Source organism: Bombyx mandarina, chromosome 12, assembly GCF_030267445.1.
Source record: "Bombyx mandarina strain Sakado chromosome 12, ASM3026744v2".
Lineage (NCBI taxonomy): Eukaryota > Metazoa > Arthropoda > Insecta > Lepidoptera > Bombycidae > Bombyx > Bombyx mandarina.
Genome location: NC_143219.1, coordinates 3764688 through 3782282, shown reverse-complemented (window position 1 = coordinate 3782282; position 17595 = coordinate 3764688). Strand labels below are relative to the sequence as shown.

The 17595-nt window shown below is 35.2% G+C and overlaps 1 protein-coding gene across 5 annotated transcripts in view; it reads left to right on the top strand.

Annotated features, from left to right (window-relative positions):
* The window catches only part of LOC114243149 (CUGBP Elav-like family member 1), a 454265-nt gene that overhangs the window by 17953 nt on the left and 418717 nt on the right, over positions 1–17595 (top strand). For 2 of the 5 annotated variants that reach the window (XM_089732092.1, XM_089732091.1), the window contains exon 2: positions 5163–5194. The exons of 2 other annotated variants lie outside the window; for them this stretch is intronic. The gene's annotated coding sequence lies outside the window, so the exon portion shown is untranslated. Of the gene's footprint in view, positions 1–5162; positions 5195–17595 lie in introns of those variants that run through there. One more of the 5 variants, XM_089732099.1, reaches the window with a different exon arrangement.

Here is a 17595-nt window from a genome sequence, read left to right as displayed (position 1 = left end):
TCTGCTAAACATTAAGTGAGTTAACAGTATTTCTACCTAATAGTAAGCTTGCGTATTTGCACCTAATAGTAAGCATTTGGGTCGTAAGCCATCCATACCAATTATCACATTAGAAATAGGCAGGCAGCCGGTAGGCAGCGGCTTGGATCTGCCCCCGGCATTGCTGAAGTCCATGGGCGACGGTAACCACTCACCATTAGGTGGGCCATATGCTCGTCTGCCTACATGGGCAATAAAAAAATAGGAATGTAAACCATTCGTAATTAAAAATTTAAGAAAATATTTATACTACAAAACAGATTTTAATATAATAAAAAACATGAAACCTACTTTACAATTTGAAGTCAAACGTTTGACAATTATTGACATGAAAAAAAAATTACATTATTAGTTTTACAGAAGTAGCGAAGAGATGTGATTGAAATTTTAGTATATTTTTTGTGTTGTGTGTTTTTTTTTATATGTAGTCTTTTTGATATCGATATTTGTACGAAATTTACAGTGAAAATTTCTTGTGATTGTATTTTTTTTTTTTGTAATTGTTTATCCGGTACCGTGACTCGGATCTTTCAAACGCTGTTTTTTCTTTCAATTGAAGTAAGTGTATTCTTTCGTTATCTTTGGTGACATATAGACATCTGCAGTGGGACAAACTAAGCCCGTAAACTAAGCCACGCCAATATGTATCATCCAAAGCATCCTTTAAATTATAACAACAAAGCTTAGTCGAAATATGCCTATTACTCGCCGAAAGAGCTTAAAAATGATATATGTATTAAATGAAATATGTTTTTATGAAACTATGAGTTTGATGCGGTCTTATTTCAGACCAATATGTTTGTAAACATACGAAATATTACACAGTATTGCGCATGTTGGCTTACTTAAAAAAAATACTAAATATAACTTCTTTGAACACGCCACGAGACTGCAAGAGGGTACTTGGCTTAAACGGTAAGTCGCTCGGTATACCGAAATAAAGTTATTGGTCTATGCCGGGACTTAACATCTCTAACCAGTACCATATATTCATAAGTACTTATTTTCTCTTTTCTTACCAAAGATATCCACGACGACAGAACATGAAAGTGTAGTAATTAAAATTCAAACGTTATATTACAAGACAATAAGGTGATGACGACGGACCCAATAAAACCTTTACACCAGATTGGTCGAGTGTTCATCTACATAATTATATGTATATCTAGGACTTAAAATATATAGACAAAGATAGTCTAGAAGTGTTGCAACCTAAATCATTTTTCAAGTGCTAGTATTAGGGTAACTGTACCAAAATAAATACGGAAATAATATGACATCTAAAGCTTAAATTAAATAGTCCACATATGTAATTTAAAAAAATAATTTAAATTTAACTAAAAGATGAAAAATAAATAATTTTATTATTTAGCTTTTCAGGATATTATCAAAATAACCCTTCTACTCATATCTGTTCATAAAATATTTATAACCACTGATACCATGCACCCCACGCTTTTTTTTACAATAAAATCATTTTTTCTTACACTTTTTGTAATTAAAATTTATTAAAATTTATTCTCTATTTTTATTTGATTTTCTATAAAAGCAACTTTTTTTTAGTTTTTTTAAACTTTTATTTATTTTACATTTTTTAGTTGAATTTCAATTTTTTCCTTTTTTTTTTTAAATTGAATTGTCATCGGTCCTTAATAAGTATACCAAATTTGGAGTAAATCCGACGTTTTGAAGGGGTTCAAAATCATGTTCAAAGATTCCGTTACATACTAACATACATACGTCTGAATCTAATAAAATCGTATTAAAAATAAGAATATTCAATTGTTAAGTTGGTTGTAATATAGAGGTGTATGTTTTCACGTATAAGTCTCATCGGGGATTTTAATCGGCTTACCGTTTCGGCGCAGCAGCATCCATTCGAAAAAGCTACTTAAATATTATTACTTAGTCTCATAATTACGAAAAGGAGAATTTAGATATCATACTAGTTAATGTTATTTGCTTTGAAACATACTTTTCGGTAGAAAAAAAATCAAAGATTAATAAGACGTAAAATGTTATTAATTTTATGTAAAATATTAACTATTTTAACAGCTTTCTTGTAAATTAACAGTCGAGTGAATACATTTAAAAGGTATTTAGTATTTAGCATCTAATTATTGAAATTAGCATCAAAACCTAAATGTAAGTCTTAAAGCTTCAACCACTAATTTTCTGTGAATAAAATTAATTGTGAATGAACTGTAGTACTGAAATCTTAAAAATGATTTCTTATTCTATTTCCCAGCTGGCTTTCACATGTGAACTTAACTGGTGAACAATTAAGAACAGTCTTCTAAATGATTGTTGAATAATTCTGATTCTATTGTCTTCTTCCGTTTTTGTGAGTCATTGACATAATTTAAACTATTAAGGTTTAAATTCGCATAATTTATAATCATTATGTTTTATCCGACGTTGAGAATACTATATACTTTCGTGGTCACAGACAACATTCGTCGATAGATGAATATTGTGATAACTGCCGTAAATAGTTCTATAATGAGCATTCCTAGACTCTTACGTTCAATTTACAGATATGTATAATATATTTTTATTTTTGAAATTTACCATTTTTTCAGAATTTATCCGCATTATATAGGTTACATAGGTCATCTATATATTAATACGTGAAGCAAAAACTTTGTATCCCTTTTTACGAAAATTGCGCGGACGGAGGAGTATGAAATTTTCCACACTTATAGAGAATATAGAGAAGAAGTGCACAATGCTAAATTTTTTTAAAAATAATGCATAAAAGATACATTAAATCAATAAAGAAAACATTACACACACTACATACCATGTATTTGACGCACACACGCATGCATACTATTTATTGTCAAACTTTTGTTCTTGACGTCTGTTGTCAAATTGAGATTAAATATTGTTTGTCTTTGTTAATATTTTTTATAGTGTAGTCTTGGCAAAATTTGTGATTATAGAAGTATAAAATACAATCATAGTAGTGTACAAACTTACAATTCCAATTAATTATAGTCGAATTTCGACTACTGCGGGACCTCTAGTTAGAATAAATTCCACACAATATTAAAGTTATGATGCTTTGCTATTTTTTTCATGATCTGTTTTCGATTTAACTACGTTAACAGTACATACAAACATAAGTTTATCTATCGTCAAAAATATTTATTAAATACTAGCTGACCCGGCAGAGTTCGCAGTGTCTCAATCGATAAATAAAAGACCTAAACTTTTGTATAAAATAAACTTAAAACAAACAAAAGGAATTCGTCCGACGGGGGACACATCAAAGGAAAAAAATGTTATTTTTATTTAATTCTGAGCATTTCACAAATGATTCAAGACCAAAATTGCCAAATCGGTCCAGCCGTTCTCGAGTTTTAGCGAGACTAACAGCAATTCATTTTTATACATTATTATATAGGTATAGATGTACTATATTAAATCTATTCCAATATCATTTTTGGACAATGATAATCTTGTATACTGATAATAAAATATATTTTTTGAATATGATAAAGGCGTATTCTCTGTGTGCAGCAGTTTTAATTTTACGTCCGCAATTGTGCCCTAACGAGGGAGATGAGCTGGAAACGCTGACACTAGCGCACGGCAATCATTTCGTGTATGCGGCTTTGGTGTTATTGACGAACTTAGCGTTGAACATTTCTAAAAATGTGTTTATATTTTTTTCCTACCTAAGCCGGTAGCTTTAAGAGGCTATGCCAGCGTAACCTAAGAAGTAGGTGAGCACACGAGGCTCAAACCTGACGACGTTGCTAACACTAAGCCTAGCAAGAGAAGTGCTATGTAGAATCTACCACCGGATCGGAAACGCGACCCATTGAGAAGATCGGGCGAGAAACTCAGTGGGCTGTGTCTGTGGGTTAATAGCAAAGCGATAGGTGCGATTACGCGCGAGAACGATTACCAGTGCTCGAGGTACCTAAAAGTATTGTTTATGGATCGGGGGATCCGAAATGACTTGCTTAGGGCGACGTCAATTCTTTACTACTTGGTCCGCGGGATCAGGAATGTGTGTTTAGAACTAATAATTCCATACATATATGTATGTATGTATGTACGTATAATATGTAATATGTATAATGTAAGTATAACGTACATACGTACATTAAATTTACATACATACATACATACATTAAATTATTATTGTATAATTATTATAAATGCATAAGTTGATAAAAAATGCTATGCAATAGCTTTACCGCGGCAGTCCCCGAGTGCCACACGCGTTTATTATAATTATTCATTAAAAATACATTAAGTCAATAAAAAAACATTACACACACTACCATGTATTTGTCACACACACGCATATATTATACTCTTTTGCTTATTGTTTAAAGTCTGTGATCAAATTGAGAATATATTCATATTGTTTGTCTTTAATACTATTTGTCTATAGTACACGAGTAGTCTTAGCGAAATCTGTGATTAAAGAAGTAGAATAATAAATAGTCCTTGACAATAGAAACATGAATAATGTTCAAACTTATAATTTCAAATAATTATAGGTATAATTGAATTTCGACTACTGGGGTACTACTAATATAATTTAAAACGCTTCCGCTCGTGACTAATCACCAGGGCATCATGTACGAACCGACGCGACGTATCATGCGAATTCAACTTTTCTCGTTAGAGCGTGGATGGAAACTCCTTATTCTTGGAATTTTATTCATTATTTGATTTAGCGGATATCTGTCTCGACAGTGTAGCAATGTAAAGTCTTTAGAGACGTATTTAATTATTCAGGATTTTGTTTAGGGCTTTGATAAATTTAGAATCTTTTCGGGCAGAAAAAGGGCAATGTAATGAATAAAAAATTGAAAATTAAGCTTAGCAATTGGTTTATAGATAAGAGGCTAGCCTAATTGTTTGTTAATAATCAAGCTAAGAATATCTGAGAATGTTGCAAAGACACTCGACATAAAATTTAGATCTGTTCGTTTTTCAGATAGCCTCTAAAATTATGCGTCCATAATATTTCCTTTGTTGTTGTCTAAGTTAATAACCAAGTTAGACTTTACAAAGAGCAAGGAAGTGAAAGTTTATTTGACTCTTATTTTATAAAGCACCACATTTACTTACGCAAAGAAAATAACTTTTTGTTACAGGTCTTCGGAGCTTGGCAAGCTGGCGCATATAAGTAAGTTCTGATTGTGTCTAACTTTTGCAAATAAAAAATCTTGTTATGTTTGCACAATGTGAAGGCGTGCAGTACAGTTTAAAAGAGGGACGTAGCATTCTGATCTAACAAGGTGAAGCCATGGCTGGTGATGGATGAAGGCATCATTTACAGTTCGTATTTTTTTTTATTGTTTAGATGGGTGGACGAGCTCACAGCCCACCTGGTGTTAAGTGGTTACTGGAGCCCATAGACATCTTCAACGTAAATGCGCCACCCACCTAGAGATATAAGTTCTAAGGTCTCAAGTATAGTTACAACGGCTGCCCCGCCCTTCAAACCGAAACTCATTACTGCTTCGCGGCAGAAATAGGCAGGGTGGTGGTACCTACCCGCGCGGACCCACAAGAGGTCCTACCACCAGTAATTACGAATTGATATTGTTGTTTTTTTTCATTTAATTTATCTTATTGAAAGTTTATGGAATTGAATTAATAAGATCTCTTTGAAGTTGACTTTCATGTTAACGACTTTATTTAGGGCTTTCATACTACTAAATATCTTAAGTGAAACTAAAAAAATGTTTTTTTTTTCAAAACGATTTTACTCTATGTGCGATTTATAAAATGTAATTTAATCTTTCCAGTACATTAGGTCGATTTAGGTTTAAGTTCGTAAATAAACATATTACAGATCATTTTTTAAATTATCATTATTTTCTTTGATCCAACATTCAAATTCTTTATAATATATTTAATATCATTAAGATATACTTAGTATGCTGTGCCGCTGACTTTGCATAATATATGAGTCGTCTATTATCAAAGGTGGCAATCTGTGCATTTGGACAAAAAAATGTTATTGATATGTCAATACAGATTGATTTGAATATAATCGTCTCCTTCAAAGAATACGGTTCAAAACCTGCATTAAATAAAGGTTAATACTTAACTTGTTATTTATCTAAGATGTCGTTCAGAAGAGTTTTGTGACTGCCAATGGAATACAAAGTCAATAATTCGTTTTTCTGATTTACCAATAATTGTTCAAAAGTCACATTGCCGGCTTTGATAATAGTCGACTCATATGTCCATGAGTGACGGCCACATCATTAGATGAGAGGCGTACTCTACAGACTTTGACTTCGACAACATCTTCACTAATTTTAAATTACTTAACTACTAACTTATAATTTTGTTCTCTTTCATTTTGACATTACTTTTAAATAATTTAACAAGATTAATAACGGTGACCAGGATGGACAGAGTTCAAAATGTATACATACGTGGAAGCTTTTTAAAGTCGCATCAATCACAGACAAAATGACGGGAAATCGCCTTAGATTGTATGGTCTTATCACGAGACGGGCCGAAGACCATGTAGTGTAAATCGCATTAAGCTTGCCAGAACAAAAGAGAGATAGTTGTCGCCCGTCATCGACCTGGTAGTCAAACATCGAAAGAGATCTTAAGAAGATCCAATTGCCAAAACCGACATCCCAGGACAAATCAACCTGGCGCTGTAGAAGGAGGAGACCCGATCCCAGACAACGGGAATAGGGACGGAAGAAGAAGAAGAATAACACCACAACTGCTAACGTATTAATCGCTAACGTTAGCAAAAAAAAAACGTGTAGACGAATCAATGTAAGATCCCTTTAAAACAGTCTCCACAAAATATTAGAATAATAAAGGAAACGAGATCGAAAAAGAAAGCAAATTCACAAAGTAATTTATAAAACGTAATAGCACGCTGCCCGCGATATTAAACTCAAATACTATTTAGCATAAAGTTGAAAGTGAAAAAAGCGAAAACCACCACCACCTGTGTATAAAAGATCCGAAATCAAATTCGCGGCGAGGTAAATTTTGAAAAACTTTTCATCCGAATGAAAAAACTTTCCAGAAAGATAAAGTCTGAATGACGGTGCGGCACCTCTTTGCTGGCGCAGGAAAATTGTGTTACTTTAAGCTACTTATATTCTTAATACGGGCCAAAATCCGTAAATATATATACATCTTTTTTTTAAGTAAAACAAATGTTATTTCTGTTTTAACTTTTAACTCGGTCGCTTTCAAACTCTGCTGGGCGTACAGATATGTGTGGGTAATTTTTTTTCGCACGATTATCTCTTTCGTAATTTCTGGAAATGGATACGAAGCGATGCACTTCACTCTGTCATTGACTGGCATAGGTGGCAACAGATCACAAGAAAAGATTTCAGGCATCGCGATCCTTAGAAATGAGCTATTAGAGGTGCTGGAAATTCGCTGGAATCTACATATTATTCTCTATGAACCTACATATTCAATATGAATCTTTTTTTTTTCGCATAGTTGGATAGACGAGCTTACAGCCCACTTGGTGTTAAGTGGTTACTGGAGCCCATAGACATCTACAACGTAAATGCGCCACCCACCTTGAGATATAACTTCTAAGGCCTCGGTATAGTTACAGCGACTACCCTATCCTTCAAGCCGAAACGCACCGCAACGGGCCCTTTATTCTACAGGCTACAGGCCACAGCATCTCCAGTGCTGATTTATCATAAACACACAACGCAAAAAAAAAAAACTCGCTTACATATTGAATTACCGGGTAAAGTGTTTGTACGTCAAATTCCATGAATAAAATAATCAGTCAATTGAGATTTGTTTCGAAAATGAGTTTTCCGCGAGAGAAAATTAACATTTTCATCTTTGAACTGTCGATGTCGATTTGAATGTAATTTTATTTACTTGCTATCGTCACAAAGAAATGCTAAGAATCAGAAATACATCAAAGAAAAGAAATTTATATAAAAAAAAAACGTAAGTCAAAATCTTTGTATACCAATTAACTTATTTGTATTCGTGAGAGGGCGTACGTACTCTGTAGACAGCGTCTTGTCAATTATTATAATAATTAATATAATATTACTAGGGGTCATCTAGTGGCCGAAATTCGACCATAACTAATTAAAATTGTAAGTTTGAGCATTGTTTGAACATTATTATAGTTCTATTATCAAAGACTATACTTCCATAATTACAGAGTTCGACATTCAAATAATAGTAACGATAAACAATATTAATCTATTCTCAATTTGATCACAGACTATAAACAATAAACAAAAGAGTATTTAATTATGCGCGTGTGTGTCAAACACATGGTAGTGTATGTAATGTAATTTTATTGATTTATTGTATTTTTTGTGCATAATTTAAATATATATATAAACATTCTGCACTCCTCCTCTATATTCTTTATAAGTGTGGGAAATTTCATACTCCTCCGTCCGCGCAATTTTCTTAAAAAGGGATACAAAGTTTTTGCTTCACGTATTAATATATAGATGGTTTATTCCTTTAGATATGTAACTGAATAGGGAAAAGTTATGTCGCATCGCATCATTATTAATTATCAAGTATCGAACTGATTAACACTCCAACACCCCAACTCAATCAAAACAGAGGCAGAAGGCTAGGTTTTGACTGGAGCCTATTTCTCCCCACTATTTTGCTACAACCACGCATGATTTGGGGATGGCAATCTCGGTTATAATAGAAAGACGCATATAAAAGCACTTAAACATCCAGTTCTTTAAATTCATTCTGGTTCTTGGATCGACGTCAACGGTCCGGAAATAGAAGATGAATTTCTTTTATGCCGCATGTCTTGGTTCTGTATTATAGTGCACTGGCAGAAGTTGAGCACAGCCCACCAAGACTTGACGCGACGAGGATAATCCGTCCACGTGCGACTGTTTTAAGGTCCCCTTCTTTCAAAATATCGGAAGATTTGATAAAATACCGTACCATCTCCAGAGTTGCCATAAAGACGTCTGGTTGTAAACTATTTATAGAAACTAAACACGTACATTGCCAAGTACAACGGATACGGACCAAAAATACTTCGGATATTGGTACTGTAGACCAATATTGAGGTCCATATTTTGTTTGTTATAATATATGGAGTGTGTGAATGACGATATGAGAGAGAGAGGAGTGAGTGTTGAGATGAGGGCTGATAGAAGAGAATGGAAGAGAAAAATTAGCTATGCCGACCCCACCTAGTAGGATAAGGTGGAGAAAAAGAAGAAGAGAACGAACCGAAAAAAAAACCTTTTAAAGGTTTGTATATATTTTGATATTGTTTGAACAGCCAGCCATCGTCAACACTCATTCCACATTGAATATCGAAATGAATGGAGAGGTTTTATTTAGTTTAATTCCGAGTTCATTTCGTTTGGTTCCCGGAGGGCACGACTGTGCAGCTTTGGCTCAGACGTTTGATACTTATTTACAAGGCGGGAAAACTAAATTACTTGCAAGCTGGGGATTGATTGTTCACAGCAATCCCACAGGATTGTGATTGCGGAGTGCAGTTTTATTGCGAACAAGGCTGCAGCGTGTAGTCTGTAGATGCTTTGTTATTTTACACTTACTATATTGTTTTTGTTTGTGTAATCTGGAGCTTATTAGACTTGAGAAATTTCAGTTGAGATTACGGATATATTCAAGAATTGGATGCGTTTGATGTGTGATTTTGAAATTTCAGTTGAGATTACGGATATATTCAAGAATTGGATACGTTTGATGTGTGATTTTTATTTAGTTTCTTAAAGCAATTTAGGTCAAGACTTTTTCTTTAAAGATGAATGCATAAAATGAATAATAATTCTACTGTTAGGTCTTTAGCTTATATTTTACTTATGTTTTCCGTTCCCCCAATTATCTGAGTATGTCTAAATGTAATATTTTTTAAATATATTTTTTTTAATTTAATTTTCTCTGGAAAATCATTGATCTAAATAAATATTTTAGTGTCGTAATTAGTGTCCAATTTCAATATTTGTTTTTCTTTTTTAATGTTTAACTATTTTCTTTGTTTAATATTTGTAAATTTTCGGTCATTGTCCATTACAAAAAACCTTCTACAAATTATCTTAATTACAGAAATTTGGGATTCCACGTAACCAGTCTCATAATAAAATAACTGCAGAAAAAAATCTTGCTTTCTCGCTGTTCCAATGGTTGCCTCATTTCACTTTGAGAGGCTGTCAAGAAGTAGGCCTAAATTTTGGCTGTCACATTTAATGAAATTTACGCCTAGCCACTTACTAACATGTTAATGACACTGTTATGTTGTTGTGTTTCTAAGAAATCTTCGTCTTTAAATACTTTGATAATCATATCACACGCAGCTTCCTTACAATTTAATCGGTCCTTTCACATAGTTGTATGTATAAAAAAAATGATGTATAAAAAATGTATGTACGTTTTTTTCATTGTTTTTAATTTAGAAATGGTGAATCTAGGTGATTATTTGATGAGTACTTTAAAATGCTTAGCGGTCGCACTTTGGAAATTTTATTATTATAGAACAAGAAATGTAAACGGTATATATTTATTATACGCTCTTAGAATGATTCTGAAAATTTTTTCAAACGCAAAAATTTCGTGCCCCGATTAAAATTAGAATAACTCTCAAGGCAAACGAATCACAACAAGTCTAGTTTGTTCGTAATTTCTAAGAAACGTTTAAAAAGTTTCAATTACTTTCTCCGTTGCCGCAAACAGCTTGTTCATTACTCGGCGAAGCCTTATGTGTGCAGGAAGCCCTGCAGGACCCCGACGTTACCCTTTCGTGAACGAGTCACGATGCTCGGCTATAAACACGATTACAGGGTCGATTCTAATGAAAAAATATCATTTTATTTATCATTTATTTTGTGGCGGATTGACGATGTCCGTTCGCCAATGTAATGCGCATAGTTTGAAGCGGAGGGTACCCAATTAAAACATACCACCTTTTTTGCGCCACCCACCTTAAGATATGAGTTCTAAGATCTCAGTATTGTTACAACGGCTGCCCCGCCCTTTAAGCCGAAACGCATTACTGCTTCACAACAGAAATAGGCAGTGTTAACATGTGCTAAGCCAGTACAACTGGAGGAAGGATACACACGTCCTTACGGATCCGCCCCATTCACTAACAGATTTGATTAAATCTAATATTAGGATCAGGCATTAAAATCCTGGCAGCCGTACTCGTCGAACTCATCCAAGTATCAAGTTCGACGTGTATTTAGCTCATATCGTCAGCACGATGTGTTCCTCAGTGTAGCTTCTCAGCCGGTCGCGATTCCGATCAGTTAGTAGATGCATGCAGGTCTCCAATGATGGTGCTCCGGTAACTGTTAGTAAATTTGTCCTCTCCCAGCTGATTCCGTGCTCGCTCACCCTCGCAAGAAACGCCTCTGGGTCATTAACAATCCAACCTCCAACCCTAAATAAACGTAAAGGTTACAGCAATTTAATCTCTCTGAATTTTTACAACCCTTACTTTGTATTCCAAAATTGGTAAATATTATTGTTTTCTCATTACGGCTATTTACAAATCACCTGAGATAAACAAAGTAAACCAAAACAATCCTAAAACAAGCAAAAAAAAAACATTAATTAATAGGAAGAAATCCAAAAATAACTACCTAATTAGAGTTTAAAGTTGGAAAATTATTTAATTTTTCCACGTTAGTATATAACTTCGGCTTTATAGTTAAACAAGAAGATACAAGGTCCATGATAATCAATTAAGTGGATAATGTGCAAACTTGTCGTAAATACATACTTGTCGTAATAAATTCTTTTACTAAATAAATATGACAATGGTGGCAGTCACTGGTAATGACCCAATTGTGAGTCAAACATCTCGAGATTGTTCCACAGAGAACAGATAGAGATATTTTGAACACTAAATAAATTTACTTGAGTTTTAAGTACTAGGCCATATTGTTGGGGAGATATTTTTAGTTTTCTTTTTTGGTGTTATTTTACTAAGAAAATATTACAATGATAAACGTGCATGATTTTAAATTGATCGACATGGAACCTAGAATTTTAACATTTCGACATGAGCATTGAAACTTACAATTGATTTAAAAGTATTACTGGCGTTTTTACAGTAATTTATTTTATTAATTATAGTCCAAAAGTAAAGAGGTATAGATGTCGTCTGAAGAAGAAAATATTACACACGATTACTTGCAAATAGTAGACATATTATGTTTTGTTGTAAGATTGTATGTTCATTTTTGCATTTGCTGAAAACCAATTGCTGGAAACATAGACCTGTAGAAGAACTGACTTTTTTTTTATTGGCCTTGTAGGCAGACGAGCACACGGCCCACCTGATGGTGAGTGGTTACCGTCGCCCATCGACTTCAGCAATGCCAGAGGCAGAGCCAAGCCGCTGCCTACCACGATGACTTTTATACTTTACATCATTCAAATTCTGTTAATTTTCATCAGGTTACTAGTCAATTTTCGTTTTGTTACAGCACTTATTTTTCAATACTCGTATAATTCTTATCAATTAGCATTCTGGATTGAATCGGATGCTTGTATTAATAATGTGGTAAGTTGGGTATTATATGATGGTTAATGGAAATGTTAATGGATTTAAATAAACGCGCTGCTCTCATATCAATTCTCTGTAAAGTTCTCTCAAATAATTTGAGCGTACACGGTTTTTTTGTTCCGTTCTTATCATCAGAGTGTCATCATCATGAACTTTTAATGCTAAATATGTAAAGCTAATATTTTAATTTCTCATTTATAGAAAACAAGCATAGAGCCCAACAAATCTTACTGATAATCGATTATCTTCGCCAAAATTGACTCTAGAAACGTTAGAAGCATAGTCAAGTAATCCCTGTGTATCAATAAGCATATATACCTAGTCAGGTCATAAAATCTGTCACATGTTTAATGTAAAATAATTGAAACAAGTTTATTCATTATGTAACCATTCATATACCAAAATGAACTTAACAAAACATAGATTCTTATGACACTAAAGTTTATTCAAAATGACCTCCGTGATTTTGAATACATGCCTTCAATCTGCGCGGCCAGTCGTCTATCGCAGCACGAACGAGGTCCATGTCAATATCGGCGGCTGCCTTAATCAAGGATGTCTTGAGTGACTCCAAATTGGGATGAGGCTTTGAGCACGCCTTTTCCTCCAAGTGCTGCCATATCTTGTAATCTAACGGATTCAAATCTGGACTGGAGGAGGGCCAGTCTTCGTGCCGGATGAAGTCGATTTCACGCACCGCCAGCCAGTCTTGTGTGCTCTTCGCTTTATGAGCTGGCGCCGAATCTTGTTGGAATACCTAGTGCCTGTTATTGAACATGGTATGAGAAACAGGTTCCACAAGGTTCGTCAGGACTGTATTTTGATACACAACTGCATTCGTTTTTACACCTTTCTCACAAAAATGTACCTCTGTTAAGCCCTAATAAGAAACTCCCAACCATACCATGAGCGAGGATGGAAAATGACCTCGTTGGACACGCGGAATACGGTTGCTCGCTTCTTCACTACTGTGTGCGTACACCTTATCATTTTGTTTGTTGTAGCTCTCTTCTACGGTAAAAATTTTTTCATCCGAAAAAAAGAATTTCCCGATATTTTTTCCCCGCGAACCGCTTCAACAAAGCGCGGCATCTCTTCAGTCTCAGGTCCATTAGACGAGCATTCAAATGATGTCCTGTTTTTCTTCGATATGCCCGAAGCCCTAAGTCTTCATTTAACACCCTTTTCACCGTGGTTCTGCTTAACCCCATCTGAAGGGCCAACAGTTTCTGCTTACGTTTGGGATTTCTTTGAATTCGCGCCTTCACAGCTTTTATCACTGCTGGAGTCCTAACAGACCGAGGGCGACCACTTCTTGACCTGTCATCTACACTAGAGTCTTCATTGTATCGTTTGATGATACGATAAACGAATCTTTTGGTTATATTCAAATTTTTCAGTATGTTAAAAATTTGAATTGGCGCGTAACCGCAACGATGCAACGCAATAACTGTAACACGGTCTTCTTTAAGCATCCACTCCATATTTAAAAATGAGTAAAATTCTAAAAGTATACATTTTTATTTTCATGAACAATTCAAAATTCGAATTCAATAAACTTTTTTGTGGCCAGCATTCTAAAAGAAAAGTTTTTAATGTGTGACAATACTTATGACCTGACTAGTTATAAGCCGTACAGTACATAAGTCACGCTTAAGCAAAAATAGGTAAGTAAATAATAATATAGCTTATATACTAAAGTGGGACGATAAGCAACGTTTTTTTTTAATGGTAAATTCATTACAACGAGTTATATAATATTAAATGATTTCAGAAATTTGAGTGGAGCGTCGTTACTGACCCAATTTATAAGTCTCTTGTTAGATAATTAATGTATAATTTTTCTGCTATCGTTCGATCGAAGAGAAATTCTTTTGTTCTCGGTATTGTTAATTTAGGCTTAATTAATGTATCTTTGCCTATCTGCTTTGTTAGGTGTTGCCGTGAAATTTCGATGAAAACACTAATTTACTTTTCATCTTAATAAATTTGTATTTGATTTTCGGTTAATTACAGGCTTTTGGAGCGGTTTCGAAGGCCTCGCTTAGATCTTAATAAGGGTTCAATGTTTGTAATGGTTTCGATCAGAAAACGTAGCTAATCGTTACGTGAATAAATTTCTGTGTAGTTTCAATTGTTTGGTAAATTAATTGATTTCGCAAGAGTATTTGGTTGTGTTAAAAGTAAATGTTTATGAAGTCGTCACGGCCTAACGGATAAGACGTTCGGTGCATTCGTGTTGAGCGACGCACCGGTGTTCGAATCCCACAGGCGGGTACCAATTTTTGTAATGAAATACGTACTCAACAAATGTTCACGATTGATTTCCACGGTGAAGGAATAACATCGTGTAATAAAAATGAAACCCGCAAATTTATAATTTGCGTAATTACTGATGGTAGGACCTCTTGTGAGTCCGCACGGGTAGGTACCACCACCCTGCCTATTTCTGCCGTGAAGCAGTAATGAGTTTCGGTTTGAAGGGTGGGGCAGCTGTTGTAACTCTACTTGAGACCTCAGAACTTATATCTCAAGGTGGGTGGCGCATTTACGTTGTAGATGTATATGGGCTCCAGTAACCACTTAACACCAGGTGGGCTGTGAGTTCGTCCACCCATCTGAGCAATAAAAAAAATATATATGTTGTAAGCTCGCTACACTCTCGACAAAGCTGTCTCGGTCGTCATATCGAAATTGGTGGCATGCTTCACGATTTGAAGTCATACCGCCCGCACTGTTGGCTTCCTGGTGCATTCTTGGAGCAAACCATCCAAGGCAGTCTTCAGATGGTGCCTAGTTGGCATTTTAAATAATTAGCGTAGGGGTACATTTTGAATAACATTATTACATTACATTACATACATTTACTGGTGGTAGGACCTCTTGGGAGTCCACGCGGGTAGGTACCACCACCCTGCCTATTTCTGCCGTGAAGCAGTAATGCGTTTCGGTTTGAATGGTGGGGCAGCCGTTGTAACTACACTGAAATCTTAGCACTTATATCTCAAGGTGGGTGGCGCATATACGTTGTAGATGTCTATGGGCTCCAGTAACTACTTAACACCAGGCGGGTTATGAGCTCGTCCAGTCATCTGAGCAATAAAAAAAAAGAAAGAATTAACAGTTTTTTTCATTGCTGACAGGCTCCTAGCTCATTTGCTGGGGCCCGAATACCGCTAAGTGCTTATCGGAGCTCACAAACATCACAACCCCGCAGCCCACCCAAGACGTGAGGTCGAAATATCCACTGCCTCATATAGCGACTGTAGTTTAAGCTGGACGTTTGCTGATACCTAAATAAACTCTACGACCTTTTTTTTTTATTGCTTAGGGTGGTGGACGAGCTCACAGCCAATCCGGTGTTAAGTGGTTACTGGAGCCCATAGACATCCATAACGCAAAAGGTCTCAAGTATAGACCTGCCTTGATTATCATTAATGTACTCGATTCTGTTACAATTAAGTTTCTATACTCCTAGTTTCCTGTATCCGTAAGAGTAATCAAATTCCCTAAGCCAAATTTAAACACTTGATGGATGTTCAGTAGGCGAGACAAAAATAAATAATGCCCGCGTAATTACTTTACAAATACAATCAGCAAATAGCCTGCAGTCGTTCTGATGGAGTGCACGAGCCATCAATTTCAATAAAACGTTGAAAAGGGACAAACCGTGTAATCAATCATAGGATACGTCATTCGCGACGGTAGATGAGGGTAGAATAATGAAAGCCTACTGTAATCGAACAATAGATGGCAGCACGTGCTGCTTTAGTTTTTTATTTTTTTTACTTTTTATTTCTTATATGGGTGGATGAGCTCACAGCCCACCTGGTATTAAATGGTTACGGGAGCCCCATAGACATTAAAACATAAATGCGCCACTCACCTTGAGATATAAATTTTAAGGTCTCAGTATAGTTACAATGGCTGCCCCACCCTTGAAACCGAAACGCATTACTGCTTCACTGCAGAAATAGGCTGGGTGGTGGTACCTACCCGTGCGGACTCACCAGAGGTTCTACCACCAGTAATTACGCAAATTATAATTTTGCGTGTTTGATTTTTATTACACAATGTTATTCCTTCACCGTGGAAGTCAATCGTAAACATTTGTTGAGTGCGTATTTCATTAGAAAAATTGGTACCCGCCTGAGATTCGAACACCGGTGCATCGCCTTTAGGCCACGACCACTTCGTTGTTTTTAATTATTTGTAGATGCAAGATCAGATGGTTTTCGTTAGTGCCTGCCGAAGCTCTATAACTATCCACCTCCTTTAGTTATGAGGTTGGAAAATTACGTCCATTGAAATAATGGTTACCCTTAACAGCTAACCGGAACGCGTGATTAGTTTGCGCCAAAAATAGACGATACCATGATACTGATGTCTTTTTTAGTATCCGTAGTCTTAATACTCAAGGTAGGATTTAGGACGAGATGTTAAAGATAGTATTTGGAATGGTAGCACGACTAGTGATAGGAAATTAGTGGGAATCGAGTGAAGCTATAATTGTAAAGTTTAGAAGTTCAGGTATCGAAGCGGGTGGTGACATTTTCATTGTAGTACTAGCTGACCCGGCAGACTTCGTAGTGCCTCAATCGATAAATAAAAGACCTAAACTTTTTTATAAAATAAACATAAAACAAACAAAAGGAATCCGTCCGACGGGGGACACATCAAAGGAAAAACAAAATTGTTATTTTTATTTAATTCCGAGCATTTAAAACCTTCTCTGGACTTCCACAAATAATTCAAGACCAAAATTAGCCAAATCAGTTTAGCCGTTCTCGAGTTTTAGCGAGACTAACGAACAGCAATTCATTGTTATATGTAGTGATGTAAGAACTCAAGTAGCCATTCACATCAGACGCGCGTTCCGCTATGTAAAAAAAAAACATATTTGTTTCGTTTACAAAATTCACCCAAAATTAATTTGGAAATTAATTGTTAATACCTGTACCCGAAGCTTCATACTTTACAAAATACGGGTTAATAATGTAGGTAGCATTTGAAGTACTTTA